The sequence below is a fragment of the Typopeltis vanoorti genome, chromosome 18 (assembly GCF_054136105.1).
Source record: "Typopeltis vanoorti isolate ZY-2024b chromosome 18, IOZ_Tvanoo_1.0, whole genome shotgun sequence".
Taxonomy (NCBI): Eukaryota; Metazoa; Arthropoda; class Arachnida; order Uropygi; family Thelyphonidae; genus Typopeltis; species Typopeltis vanoorti.
Genome location: NC_143566.1, coordinates 42,423,860 through 42,439,753, shown reverse-complemented (window position 1 = coordinate 42,439,753; position 15,894 = coordinate 42,423,860). Strand labels below are relative to the sequence as shown.

General features: G+C 35.8%; 1 protein-coding gene across 10 annotated transcripts in view; it reads left to right on the top strand.

The window, feature by feature from the left end:
* LOC150096616 (ranBP-type and C3HC4-type zinc finger-containing protein 1-like) overlaps positions 1-15,894 on the top strand; it is a 333,124-nt gene that overhangs the window by 232,023 nt on the left and 85,207 nt on the right. Inside the window, exon 11 of one of the 10 annotated variants that reach the window (XM_090408570.1) lies at positions 5,025-5,111. The exons of the other annotated variants lie outside the window; for them this stretch is intronic. The gene's annotated coding sequence lies outside the window, so the exon portion shown is untranslated. Of the gene's footprint in view, positions 1-5,024; positions 5,112-15,894 lie in introns of those variants that run through there. 10 annotated transcript variants of the gene reach the window in all.

Below are 15,894 nucleotides of genomic sequence, written 5' to 3'. Positions count from 1 at the left end.
TTTTGTAAAATTGAAAAAGACCGTGATATATTTGATGAGCCAGATAAGATCTCATTGAGTGGCTAAGGCTCAGGTTGATTGTTAAAAAAGTTAAAATAATAATTTTGCTCATTTAAGAATGAGGCAGTCTATAAAACATAGTAATCATAGTAATATAAACCAATGCATACTAATCAAAATATTAACACAGTATTCACTTATTTATGAATATTAACATTTTCTTAATGCTCACATAAAGTTGCTGCACTCAGCTAGAAGGCATGTGTGAAATGACTATGCCTTGTGTAGAAGCAAAGCAACATTCTCTTCAGTTCTTGTGCAGATTAGATCGCCACAGTTTAATTTTGGTCGTAATATGGTGTAGTTTGTTAGTAATATTTATTCCATGATGGTTGCCGCTAGGATATTAATTTTTGTCTCATGATTGCCTTTGGGAGAGACAGATGATAGTACCGCAAGGGATGAGCCAATCTAGCTGCATAATCTGCAGCATTGTTTTCCTTAATCCCAGTGTTACTTGGCAAACATCCAGAGTGGTAGTAAGCCATATGAGGTAATCACCACAGTTGAAGCCAGCCGGATGATGGCTTCAGTGAAAAAAGGATATATTATGTGTAGAGCTAAGGCTAGTGACATAAAAAGCTCAGGAGACAACTTGGAGCAACAGCACAGAATGAATAATGTGGAAAAGAGGTCAGTGCTTCTTGTACATTGGTTGAGAATTAACAGGAACAGGCTGGGATGGTTTCAATTATGGCTGAAGCAGCTAAGGCTACATGGCTGGTATATTATGTATTTTAATTGGGTATTCTTCTGGTCAGTCTGTTTGCGAGATCAAAAGCCTGACCTTCTAGGAGGAGAAATTCTGCTATCTCTGTATGAGACCAGCTTACTCATCTTTAGTTAAAAAGCCTTCTTTTTATTTTAAGGTGAGTCTTGAATCTCATCTAGTTCTCGCATCAAAGATGAAATTCAAATGTGAACATCTTTCAACTAAATGGCAAATGTTGTATTGTTCTTACAACAACTACTCTATGCCCGAATGCATTTCAAAGGTCAGGTTAAATAGTGTAGGTTTAGGAGAAAGTTGGCAAGATTAAACATATACAGTTAGGAAGAAGAAGGCATTTTGGAGACAGTATAAGTGAAAAGCAATAATCAATTGCATGCAGCATATAAAGAGCATGCTAGATAGGTGATTCAGTAATGACAATAAAAGTGCAGTGTGAGCAGCAGTTAACCAAGAAAAAGTGTAATGTCTTTTTTTTTCAATATGTGGCTAAAAGAAGGAAAAATGATTATGGGAGGATGATATCATTATTATACAAAGTGTTCCTTCTAATGCAGGTGGTGGCAAACTTTTTACACCATCGACCCCTTAATGAAATCCTTGATCCCTCATCGACCCCCCCCCATCATGTTAAATAAATTATTATTATTTGACACCTCCAGGGAGTCCATAGACTAGTCGAGGGAGGGCACCTGCTCTACAACTCTGTCTCCACCAAATGACTGCAACTACACAAGTGCCATCTACTACCGACCACCACCACCACTGGTATTTCCACAATCACAAACATCCATGCTCACAGCAGGATTCGAACCTGCAGCCTTTTGGCTAGAGAGCGGATACGCTTACCACTTGGTCAGCCAAGCTGGCAAAAATGTTCCTCTAGTCGGTGACTAGATTCAAACCAAAGTCTTTTGTCATGCAGTCAAGTGTCATAGAGTGCAAATGCCACTTCTACTGAGCTACACAGGCTCCTTCTTAATAACAATGTAATTAAATAATCTGTCGAGCCCTTGGCTCAGGGGTTAGATAATCCATAATCCCTACTCTAAAGAATAAATATGTAACTTTTTAAACCACCTCTAACCTCCAACATGAAAGATGGTAGCCTCACAGATGTTATCAGTGGTATGTGGTTTTCCTTTCTTTGCTATATTAAGAAAGATACTGTATGATGCCTTCATTCCTTGGAGATCCCTTCGTAATCTCCACTAGCAAGTGCTTTTAAAAATGACTTTATATTTGGTCGTTTTATAATCTTTTCTTTCAGTGCCTTAAAAAAATTAAGAGCTTTGTTTTTCTTATCAGAGTGAACTCTTTCAAGATAGTCTTTCATCCTTGCAGGCTTCATGGCATCAATACTGAAAGTCTTTTCATATAATAGGCACACAGGCATTGTTTTATTGGTAAATGATGGTATAAATCCAAATTTTAAATATTCTTGCGAATACTGTTGGCACTTCTTCTTACTATCAGTGGCCACCATTATTGGCATTATAACTTCAAAAAAATTACACAGTGAATTTAAAGTTATCAGATCACTGAACACCACTCTGAAAGCTATGGGCGATAAATGTTTGCTCAGCCGATCAGCCAGCTGGCATTGCATATTTACTAGGTGTTTATTGACCCACTTTTGACCCCTAGACATTTATTCACCCCCAGGGGTCGATATCGACCACTTTGCCGACCCTTATTCTAATGATTCTTCAAATCACTAAACAAAAAATTGCTTTCCCAATGAGGTCAGATATGTGGTAGAGCAGTGCTTCCCAAACTTCTGGATGTCAGGGCCCCCTTTGGAAAAATTAAAATATTTCATGGCCCCCTCAAAAAAAAATCATAATATAGACATATATTATTATAATATTTATTGTATTTATATTCAATACAAAACATACACAGCGAATATTGCAAAAATCAAATGCATATATCACATTTTTAGCATCTTACATACACATTTGGCATTGCACATTACCTCATATTTTTATATAAATAGTATCTTGTTATTGTACATTTGCAGTACAAGCACATAAAACGATTAGTAATAAAGAAAGAATTAAAAACATAAAAGAAGTTTAATAACAATTTAATTTGATGGATATGTTTCAATACTGCTACACAAAAAAGTCAATATCAGGTGAAATATTTGAAACAGCAATTCTTAGATTCTGCTTTGAAATGAAACTTATATGAATAAGCATATATTTACTAATATTCATTAAGCGCCGAAAAAGCAAAATTTCTGAACCCGCACCAATGTGTGATTTTTTTCCATTAAAATATACAAAATAACAAAAAAAAAAAGAAATAATAAATAATAAAAATTAAATACATTTTTGTAGATAAAAAAATCTACTTAGTCTTAAAACATTTTAAATTTGTTTTCATTGTTTAACGCCCCCCCCCTCAACAAAACCTACGGCCCCCAAGGGGGGCCGTGGCTCACAGTTTGGGAAGCACTGTGGTAGAGTACTGTACCAATTTATTTATTTCTTAAGGGAATCATTAGCAAACATTCCTTCTTTCTCTTTCTCATGTATGTGTTTGTAGGATATCCGCTATCTAATGATATCCAATTACCTTTACATTAATTATTTAGTGTAGCTGAATTCAATAAAATAATTAAATAAAAAGGAAAGGATAACTTTTGCTTTTTTATTATTTATCATGTAGTTAAACATTTACAAAAACGTATACAGTGGAAAACTGCATTATTTTTTGTAATAATTAGAAATGTTGATATAAGAAAGCTTTGTTACGGCTTGTAGAAAACTATTTGATTGTGATATTTTTATTAGTAAAAATATCACAATCATATATGGTTGCTGCTATGAATCAGGTACTTTGACATTGTTAGGGGTTGAATATCGCAAGTTCTCATATTCTGCTATTCTTTCTCTCCTCTCTCTCTCTCTCTCTAGTTCCTGATCCATTTTCATCTCATTCCTTGATTGATCCGTGAGGTTTGTTCTTTCGAAATAGAGAATAAGGAATCTTAAGTGAGGATTCTATTCCATTTGAGGATTTATTACATAAATTTTTAAAGGAAGAACATCAGAGGATGATAAGAGGAAAATGACAAAATGTATGAATACTTTGAAAAAGAAGTTTGGCGGCTGTTTTTCAGAAGGAATATTGGTATTTTCTTAGACCAATGTTGTAAAGCATTCAGTCACAGTTAAGTCTGAAAAACCAGTTTATGTTAAACAGTATCAAACACCTCTATTTTAGAGGTGTTTGATACTGAAAATATGTAGAGAAACTGAAGAAGTTGTTACAGCAATATCTGGATGTAGGGATTATAAAACTCTCAACATCTCTGTGGAATTCTCCATTTTTAGTTCTAGAGAAGCAGAATGGTGATCTTGGTTTGTTCTTGATCTAAGGTCAGTAAATAAGGTTACAGAACCCATTGACTATCTTCTTCATAATATAGAGTAGCTTTTCATTTTAGATAATCCTTTCCTTTAGTGTTACATGGGGATCAGCATTCATTTTACACAAATTATGGACTCTACAACCATGTTATAAATAATTTTTAATTTCCCCGACATTTTGACCTTCATATTAAGGTTATCATCTGGAGTACACACACACACACACATATATATATATAGAGAGAGAGAAAGAGAGACAAGCTAACATTTCACACAGTAAGCCAAAGAGACAATGATTCAATCAATGGTTATTCTACTGGCCTGACCTCTAGTGAAAATAAAATAAAATTAAAATCAATGAAATAAAATAAAATAACTACATCAAAGCTATATATATATATATATATATTATTTATTTATTTTATCTATTTATTTTAGCTATATATTCTATTTAAGACAACATCAGAGAAACATTCTTTCATATAGATAGTTTTATTACAGTAAAAATGATGCCCTAATTTAACATGACAATTGTTATATTAGATTTAAGATCCTGGATTATCTTTGGTCCTATTTATAATTAACTCTTAGGGAGAAAGTTTAAGTGTGTAGAATATGTGGTTTCCATATTCTTGGGATTTTTAGACCCTTATTATTGTTAAGATTAGGGTAGTTGATAATCATCTCACAGGCCTGCTTAAATTTATGTTCCTACCTTGTTTTGGTGTGATGTAAACAACAGATGCTTTTCTAGTCAATTCTATGTAATGTGTTCAGGGCATGATCAGAAAGGCCAGCTCGACTATAATTATTATATTTAATAATATGTTGTTTATATTCCTTTCTTCTGATAGGAATTGTACGTCCTGTTTCCCCTATATAGGGCAGATTACAGATGCAATGAAAATGGTATACTCCAGGGTGGACCAGCAGAGGGACTGGATCCTTGGATGAGTTGAGTAAGTTCTTTAATTTTGCAGGAGGTTTAAAGGTGGCTTTAAGGTTGTATTTCTGTAGTATTCTGTTTATTTTATCTGATATCCCTTTAATGTATGGAATGATTACAGTTTATTTTTGTTTTTAAGTGAGGTCTTGTACAGAATTTTGTTGATAGTATTTTGGCTGTAACCATTTTTTAGGAAGGTATTGCTGATAACTTTTAATTCATCTTTAAGTGCTTGTTCAGTTGAGCATATCTTCAAAGCCCTGTTTTTCAGTGAATTAATGACATCTAGTTTTTGTGTTGTGTGGCAGTAGGAGTTTATGTGTATATATTGGCTAGTATGTGTCAGTTTCCGGAAGAGTGAAGGAAAGACTGCCCACAGGAAGACTTTTATTTTCCAAAAAAGCCTTTATCGGCTCTTTTGGCTCAATTAGGTGGTGCCAAAGTTTTTTCAAAGCATAAACAATGATTTTTAGCAGATACCTTTAAAGGAAGAGGATCAATAGTATTTTGCTTTTTTTTCCCAATGGGGAACGTTTCAGCTCACTAGACACTCTCAAGGTGCAAGCAATTCTGCACAAAGTTTTCAAGCACTTATGAATTTGGTTCTGTTAGATTTATTAGGCTCTGGAGTTTTGTGTTTTCATGATGATATATTGCTTTATTCTCCAGATATAAATTCACATAGTAAACTGCTCAAAGAGTCAAAAGAAGTTAAATGAGGCAAAGCTCAGACTAAAAGCTTCAAAATGTGAATTCTTCTTCAGTGAGGTTTTATATCTAGGTCATCTTATTTCATGAGGAGGAATAAAGCCTGACTCAGATAATCTAAAAGCTATCTCTTCTTTCTCTGTTCCAAAAACTGTGAAACAAGTCAGGTGCTTTGTAGGAATGTTGAACTTTTATCGAAAGAAAGCAGCATTGGCTAAGCCTCCTGTATTGATACATCCTGAGTTAGTCAAAACCTTTTACATTTTAGCAGATGCATCATATGACTGTATTGAAGCTTTTATATAACAAATGGATATAGGGAATTTAAAGCCATTAGCTTTTTTTAATAGAAAGCTTAATGCTGCAGAAAAGAATTATGCTGTGATAAAAAAAAAGAAGCCTTAGCAATAATTTATCCTCTAAAAAAGATGAAATATTTACTGTACAGTCAGTATATTCAAGTTAGATCTGATCACAACCTATTATCTTTTCTGAACAATTTTAAGGATTATCAGATGGTATTAGGAACACAAGAATTTAATTTAAAGATTTCTTATATGCCTGGTGCTAAAAATATTGTAGCGGACTGTTTGTCTCAAATGCCACAACTGAAGACTCAGTGGTAAATCCAACTAAGAATCTGAGAAGGCTGCCACTTCTAATGTTACATATTAAATTTGTTTCCTCTGTTAATAGAAACAAAGTTGAGGAGGAAGGTTTTTTTTTTTTTAACCTAGATCTTGAAGGTCCAGATGTATTCCTGCTAAAAAACATAAAATGGGTGGTTATGTTATTTTCAGTCAAAAGTATAATAATAAGCATCATGATAAAAGAAATCATAGTTGCAATTTACAAAGCTTCAAGAGTGATTGCAATAAAGATTATGATTTAGACACTTTTTATCAGAGTTTAAAATATAATTGATGAATTGAGAAGCATTAATAAGGAGCATAAGGTGATTTCTACAGAAATTCCTTTTGCTGATGATATTGCCCAGGAAAGTTTTGAGGAGGATATACAATTATTATTACTTGACACCTCCAGGGAGTCCAAGGACTCATTGAAGGAGGGCACCTACCCTACAACTCTGCCTCCACTACTCAATTCACCAACTACAATGAGTCGCAACTACACCAATGCCATTTACTGCCAACCACTACTCTTTTCACAGACAATCGCAAACATTCATGCCCATGGTGGGATTCGAACCCACAGCCTTTTCGCTGGAGAGCGGATATGCTAACCACTCGGCCAACCAGGCCGGCACTAGATACTAGTCCTGATAGCAAATTGTAAATCAAGATCTGTTGAGTCTAATTGTTGTGATGAAACATCTATTAACAAATATTTTCTCACGTCTAATAGAGATAGAAGAAAATTTGCTCGTAAATTTTGTCATTCATAATAGTTTTGCTATTAATGTATCCCTCGACCTTTTTCTAAGGGTAGGCCTATGTAGGATATCTGCTATCTAACAGTATCCTATTATCTTACATACATCTTTTAGCACAAATTTGATAAAATAGTTAAATAAAAAAGAAAGGATAACTTTAGTTTTTTTATTATGTAGTTAAACAAAAAAGTTTTGTTTTTTTTATCATGTAGCTAAACATTTCCAAAAAAATGTATAGCAGAAAAATGCATTATTTCTTGTAATAATTAGAAATGTTAATATAAGAAAGCTTTGTTACTTATGACCCGTCACAAAATATTTGATTGTGATATTTTTATTTGTAAAACTATCACAATCAAATAGTGTAGTTTTTTAATTTCTGTAACATAAACTTGAGAGAAGAAATTATTGAACTTTCCAATGATGTTTTCATGGCATTGAAGGAACTGCTAATTTGTTTGCAACCGTCCTTCACCTCGCCACCATGTTGATTGGTGCGTCAGACAGTAGCACACTTGTACAAATGAAAAGAGAAAGTTCTACAACAAAGCCAAATAGATTTCATAACTAATTATCAGCATAGGCTAGATAGTAATTTGTTATGTCTGTATACAAATGCCAGGCATCAGAAACAGAGGGATTGTGTTTGTTGCTTTCTTGAATATGATGTGGCCTAAGATTATTGGCATTAGTGAAACTTGGCTATCAGAATCAGATATGGTAACTGGGATCGAGCATAATGGGTAAACTATTTGTAGGAATGGCAGAAGAGCTAGGAGAGGAGGTGAGTACTACTAATGATATCAGATGACTTAAGTCCAGTTATGGTAGAAATGCAAGAAAACAATGATAGTAACAATGTTCCATGTAGCAGTGAGTTTGAGGCTATCTGGTGTGAAGTGGAGGCTATCAGAATGAAATATATGGTGGGATGTTGCTACAGACCTGGCTGCTCAGTTGCAGGGGACTCAGTTGAAGAAATGCATTGCCAGTTTAGCCTTACGGTACTAAATGAGTGATCATTATGGGTGCCTTTAATTATCCAAACATTAATTGGGTAGAAGAGAAATCTTATGATAAGAATGAAGAGGAATTTATTGAATTGCTACAAGACAACTTTCTCAAGCAGCATGTAAAAGAAGGAACTCGAGGTCAAAGAGTGTGGATTTGTTCATAGTGTCCGGATGGGTCTCTGTTAAGAATATGACTATTTTACCACCAGTTGGTGACAGTGATCACAGTACTTACTTGGGAAGTATCAAATTATTTTGATGTTCCCATTAGAACAAGTTACATGCTAAACTACAAAGCTGGAAATTATGATGAAATTAGGAGAATACTATCTTTGGTCTTTTGGTATCGGTTACTGAATGGGAAAAATGTCAGCAAGGCATGGGAATCTTTAAAAAGAGCTTCAATGAAGCAGCATCTAAATGTATCCCAAGTGTTTGAACAATAAATAGCTTGGGAGTGAAATAGATGTGCTACCTTATTAAGCAAGAGATCCACAAGAAAAAAATGTTGTGGAAAGAATATCATGAGAATAAGATTGAGAGATGTTATGAAATTTATAAAGCTAGAAAAGTAGCGACTATAGTGTGGAAAGCTAAATTGGAGTATGACAAGAAATTGCTAAAGGCAATCCAAAAGAATTTTATCGTTATGCCTCAAGCAAAAGAAAGAATGAATGTGGAAGAATAACTTTATTGAATGCAAATGGTACTTGAGTGTCAGAAGCTAATGAGATTCTTCAATTAATGAGTGCTCATCTTACTGAGATATATCAACCAGGTATATGTATCGTGGTGTGCAGTACTACTCCTACATTGGATGAAGAGTTAGAGATGCATGACAATGAGGTTGAAGAGCTGCTGTATAATCTGAATAAGAACCTGTCAATAGAGACAGATGGAATATCAGCACTTTTACTAAGCTAAGCCTTTCACATGTTTGTATAACTTGAGTCTCAGCTCAGGAATGATACCACAGGAATGGAAAGAATGTATTGATAGTTCCATTGTTAAAGGTAGTGCAAAAACTGATGTGTCAAACTACTCACCTTTCAATATCTCTGGTGTGGTAGTGAAGATTTTAGAGAAGGCATAAGAACTCGCATAAAGAAACTGCTATACAGCATAGACAAACAGGCAATACTTTGCAAGAAGCAGCATGGATTTACTAAAGGAAGATTATGTTTTAGCAATTTGCTCATATTTTATAACAATGGTAATGCTGTGTTGGATAAAGGGAAAGGATACGCTATGATAATGTTGGATTTTGCCAAGGTATTTGATGGGATACCACACAAAAGGCTGGTGCAAAAACTGGGGAATATGGGATAGAAATATAAACTCTTGATTTGGATCAGCGAATGATTGACAGAGGGATATTAAAAAGTGGTATATGGTCTACAGGAGATGTGCATTTGTTTGCCGATGACATGAAGATAGGCAGAGCAATCAGCGATGATACTGATATCCAGCAATTAAAAATGATTTGAATAGTCTGCAAATTTGGGCAAACAAAAATGGCTGTTAGTTTAATGTGTTATGCACTTTGGTGTGATCTCGCACTCTTATGAACTTTTGGTGTGAAATCTCATCACACCAAAGTTATGCACTTCGGTGCAATGAGATTTCCAGTGGCATGTTATATTAGCAGGGTTATGCTACAAGAAACAGATGAAAATAGGGATCTTGGCATAATGGTGGATACTAATTTGAAGTTTGGAGGTACAAAGCAAAAGTTTCAAATATAACTCAGAGGATGATTGCAATGATTTCAGGACTGTGAGGATTGGCTGAAGGAATTTGGACTGCAGAGTTTGGTGGATAGAAGAAGGAGAGGTGATATGATCGAGACTGTTAAACTATTGAGAGTCAATTACAGGGTGAACACTGGGGGAGTTCTTTCACTTGTGGAGCAGCGAGAAGGAGCGATGACAAGAGGCCATCCCTGGAAGTTACAAAAGGATGCTGTGAGCAAGAGGGTGAGGAGTAGTTTCTTTGTGTGGTGGTGGTGGAACCTTGGAATGCATTGTCTGAGAGCGTGGTGAGAGCAAGAACGGTCAATGAGTTTAAGGAGTGGTATGATAGACTTTGTGTTTCATAGAAAGGACCTCCCACGATGAGTCTGTTGACTCCATGGAGGCCTGAATAATAATAATAATAATAATAATAATAATTAGTAGTAAGAGAGACCACAAGGAGTCAGGGACTCATTGAGGAAGGCCACATACTACCAGTGCCCAGCTGATATACCTGTTCTTGAATTCATTCACACTATTTGTGCACACAGCCTCCAGTGGCATTGCATTCCAATCATGCACCACTGTATGAGAGAAACTGGCTCTCACTCCCCCCCACCACCACTTCTCGACAGCATTCATTCTCAACTTCCAAGGATGCCTTCTTGTCCTTTTCCCACCCTCCACGAAATGAAAACTTCCATCTACTAATATCCTGTATGACACTTTCAGAAATTTATAAGTCTCAATCACATCACCCCTCTTTCTTCTGTTTGCTAGTGTCTGCAGTCTATAAATTCTCAATCTGTCATATAATCAGCATTCCACAATCCTGTTATGATTTTTAATACTCTCCTTTGCATTCTCTCAACTGTATTAGAATTACCATGGAAACCAGGAAACCAGACCTGCACACAATAGCACAAGTGAGATCTTTTCAAGGCCTTGTAAAGAGGCAAAATAGCATACTTATCTTTACATTTCAAAGGTCATTTCAGCATTGCAATTATCCCCTGAGTTGTATTTGCAATATTTTCTATATGGCCCTTGAACTTCAACTTTCTATCTACTAAAACTCCAAGATCCCTAGATCAGTTTCTTCTAGCATAATCCCACCAAATATAATATGACATTGGATATCTAATCTCACTGAATCGAATGACCTTACATTTACTAACATTAATGCAATGTCATTGAATTAAATATTATTGAACAAAAATGGACCAAGGACTGATCCTTGTGGTACACTACTGGTTACCTTAAATCTTGCAGGCTCGCATCCCCCCCCCATATAACACTTTTTTGACATCTGTCAGTCAGCCATCCTCATATCCCAATATTTTATAATCCAGTCCCATATTCTCCAATTTATACAGCAATCTTCTGTACTGTATTCTGCCAAAAGCCTTAGTAAAATCCAAAAGTATCATGGTGTATCCATTCCCCTTATCTAACTTAACAGTAACATTATTACAGAATGTGAGCAAGTTGCTCAAATATGACCTTTCCTTAGCAAACTCATGCTATTCATTGCAAACTATAAATTCTCTGTCAACCCATTTCTATCCTGACTAACTTTTTCAAAATCTTCACCACCACTCCAGAGATACTGATAGATTGATATTTGGATACATCAGTCTTTGCACCACACTTGTGCAGTGGGATGAGCATACATTATTTCTATCCATATCTTCTGCATCTGTCACCCACATATCGTGTTTGCATTCTTGATATCTTTTCTGAGGCTGTCTCAGAAAAGATATCAAGGTGGAAATATAGGAAATATAGGTAAACTAGACTTCTGCATGTGCCTTATTTCTACAGACATTCTTGCATATGCTTGATAAATCTGAACTGGATGAACACAAAATCATTCTCTTCTCATGATCATTTATTATTATTACTATTATTATTATTAACATCTGATGTCCATGGAGTCAGAGACTCATAGTGGGAGGTACACATTATTGCACACTATTCTCATCCAACAGCATTGCCTGAGTGTGTTGTGAATGTAGACACATTGAAAATGTGTCTACATTCACAACACACTCAGGCAATGCATTTCATTCATCAGCCACTCTCCATGCAAAGAACCTGCATCTCACTTCTCTGCTCACACTCTCCTTATACAGTTTACAGCGATGGCCTCTTGTCCTAGCCCCCCCTCTCCCATTCTATGAAAAATCTTCTTCATGTCGATGCAATAACAACCCCTGACCAGCTTATATGTCTCAATCATATCCCCCCCCCCCCTTCTCCTATTCACGAGGCTTTTACAATTTAGATTCTTTCAGTCTGTCCACATACTCCACATTCCAGAGACCACTGACAAATTGAATCTTCTCTGTACCCTTTCCAACATATCCTTGTCACCATGAAAACCCGGCGACCAAATCTGTGCAGAATAATCCATATAAGGCCTTATGCAATGGCATTATGACCTCTCCATTTGTCCATGTCAGGGTCCTCCACATCATTGCCATTATCCGATGTGATGTCTGCACAACTTGTTCAAGGTGGCCCCTGAATTTCTGTACCTTGTCCACCATCAGTACTAGATCTTATCTCCTCTACTTCCTTTAAAGTTTCCCCACCAAGTGTATACTTCACATTCTATTGCTGCTTACCAAATCAAAATGTTTTGCTTTGCAACATCGAACTGAGAGTCCCACTTACCTGCCCATTCATGCAATATATTCAAGTCCTCTTGTAAGTCATAACATCTGCTTGACTCTGCATTGCTCTCTCCAGTTTTTCATCATCTACAAATAGCTGCATATCACTAGTTAAATCTATCCCAATATCATTAACATACAAACTGAACAACAATGGTTCAAAAACTGACCACTCCGGTACACGATTAGTATTCGAAGAAGAAGTTACTAGTGGTGTACCGTAGGGGTACACCACTGCAGTGCACCACTAGTATTCGAAGAGGAAGGTTACTAGTGGTGTACCGTAGGGGTCAGTTTTGGGACCATTGTTGTTCAGTTTGTTTGTTAGTGATATTGGAATGGATTTAACTAATGATATGCAGCTCTTTGTAGATGATCACTGATCCAGCTTAGAAGTCTGTTGTTGAATCCCATCTGTTTCAATTTATTTACCAGCTTGTCATGCAGCATTCTATCAAAAGCTCCAGGTACACCACTGTATGTGCATCTCTCCTGTCCAAGGCATTTGTCATCTTCTTATAGTATGTAAGTTAGTGAAACATGATATCCCTTTAACAAACCATAGCTCACAATCTCTCCATATATATACAGATTGGCATATAATTTGAAGCTACAGCCTTATCATCACCATTATGCAGTGGAACATTTTACCCTCCTTCCACTCCCTTGGAACCTGTGCCGTTGCAAGTCTTATTAAACAGGCATTCCAGTGCTACTGCCAATTCCCTGGAATATTCCCTTAAGATGCGTGGTGATATGTTATTAAATCCTATCACCTTATTGACATCAAGTTTATTTCCTTAAATACCTCCTGCTCACTCACAATTAAGCCACCCTCTCCTGTGTCTCTACACTTAATTTCCTCATGGTTCCACCCTGATCAGGATGAAACACCCTTATAAATTGATCACTGAATACCTCAACAGTTACCATTCTACCATTTTTATCCATTAACATCATTTTACCATGATCATTCTTCCTTCTACTTGCCACATATCTAAAAAACTGTCTAGGGTTTTTCTTTGCCTGATTTGCCAATTTCTGCTCATAGTGCACTTTTGTTTTCCTTACTGAGACACTCTCCTGGTTGTTCTTTATACTCTTCATTTAACTGATTATTACCATTATTCATCTTGTACTTCCTCAAGAGTACTTTCTTTTTCCAGATTTCATGCTTAAGCTCCGCATTCATTGATTTTACACTTGCCTTATTCAGCCTTTTCGCCTTCAGAATACATTCACACATTTACGAGGGTGGTCTGAAAAGTTCTCGGCCTAACAATGAAAAAATGAATTTATAATTTCAAAATTATTTTAATTTTTAAACATAAGACCAATACATTTATTCTGGTGATGCTCCAGCACCATTATGCCATCCCTGTAGTTGTTCTCAGTAAGATCTGCAAAATACCCCTCTGCAGCTGCAATTACCTCTTGATTTGAAGAAAAACGCTGGCCAGTGAGGAAGAGTTTTATTTTTAGGAAGAAATAGAAGTCAGAGGGAGCCAAATCTGGGGAATAAGGTGGATGTTCCAATAATTCATAGTGCAGATCCCTTAATTTTCCCATTGCCAAAATACCTTTGTGGGCAGGTGCATTGTCCTGATGAAAGATGATTTTTTCTTCTACAAACCAGGTCTTGTCTCACAAATTTTTTCATCTAGTCTGGTTAAAAGATCGATGCCATGACCTTTCCTGCTGATGGAACTGACTTTGTCTTCTTTGGTGCTGAAAACCGGCTTCTCTCCACTGTTTTGACCATTGTTTGGATTCTGATGTGTAATGGTGAATCTAAATCTCATCCATAGTAATAAATCGATGTACAAAATCAGGTTTATTCTTGTTAAAATGCCCCAAGCACTGTTCAGAAATTTTCATGCGAGTGCTTTTTTGATCTGCTGTGAGCAAGTGGGGCACCCATCATGAGCAAAGCTTTTTTCATTTGAAATTCTTCATGCAAAATATATCCTACACATTCTGTTGAAATGCCTATAGTCTCAGCAATTTCATGCACTTTGACTCGCCGGTCATCCAATACCATATCATGCACTTGATCAATGATTTCTGGTGTCTTGTTACACTTTTTGGGCGTCCTTCACATGGATCATCTTCAAGGCTGGTACAGCCACGGTTAAACTTGGTAGCCCATTTCTTAATTGTCAAAAACAAAGGAAAAGAGTGCCCATAAATTTTTATGAACTTCGAAAATTTCTTTTGGTTAAAAACTCCTTTTACAAAGAAACTCTGCATAATCACACGATACTCAATTTTATCCATTTCAAGGGATACAGACAACACTTTTGCTTCAGACAGTTGTATAAAACAAACTACTTGATAGAATGACTTGCAATTTCACATGGATGCTTATGACAGATATACCAACTTGGAAAAAAAAAAAAAATCTTGCCGATAGTGTTGCCATCTATGGTCAAGGCCAAGAACTGAACTTTTCAGACCACCCTCGTATGCTGTTATGTATATCATTTCTATGATAATGCCCATTCCCATCATTAATACAGCTGCATAACATTAGCACTGTTACATGCATATTCTAATCATTCCTCACATCATGATTTAATTTCCCTGATTTACACACATTTAAGTTATGGAATACTATGTGCTTTGCATTATGGGATACCAAGGCAATTAATGCAAAGCCACTAGCCTGTATTCAAGTAGCCAAGTTGTGAAGAAACTTCACAAACTTTGCTTACATTTAGATAAAGAATTAAACAAGAATATAATTTCTTGGCAAGTTTAATTTAAATTATAACCAAGTGAAACACTTTCTGCAAGATCATGAAATGTTTATACATACAGAAATTAACTCTTCCAATGTACTGGTATAATTTTGAACAGTAAAAAGTTATGCAAATCTTTAGCACTCTGCATCTTTATATTGTGTAAAACAATAGTATTATTTAAGGGGATACTGCATATATTAGACAACTCATCAGACTTTTCAGGAACCAGCTTATAGAAGAACTAAAACTTATTTGTTGTGTGTATTTATTGCTTCAGTTTAACTGTGTAGTTCTAAAGAGAGGACTACAGATGCCTTGTAGAAGTAAGATAATATAATTGGTAGAAAGAAAATGCGTATTATTGAAGTACATATTTTGACCTCACCCGACACTCCGATTCATGCCACAGATGTTTAATGGGGTTGATATCAGGACACTGTGGAGGCCAGTCAAATGTGTTAACCTTCATATGTACAAAACACGCCGTTACAGCAGCAGTCTTATGACAA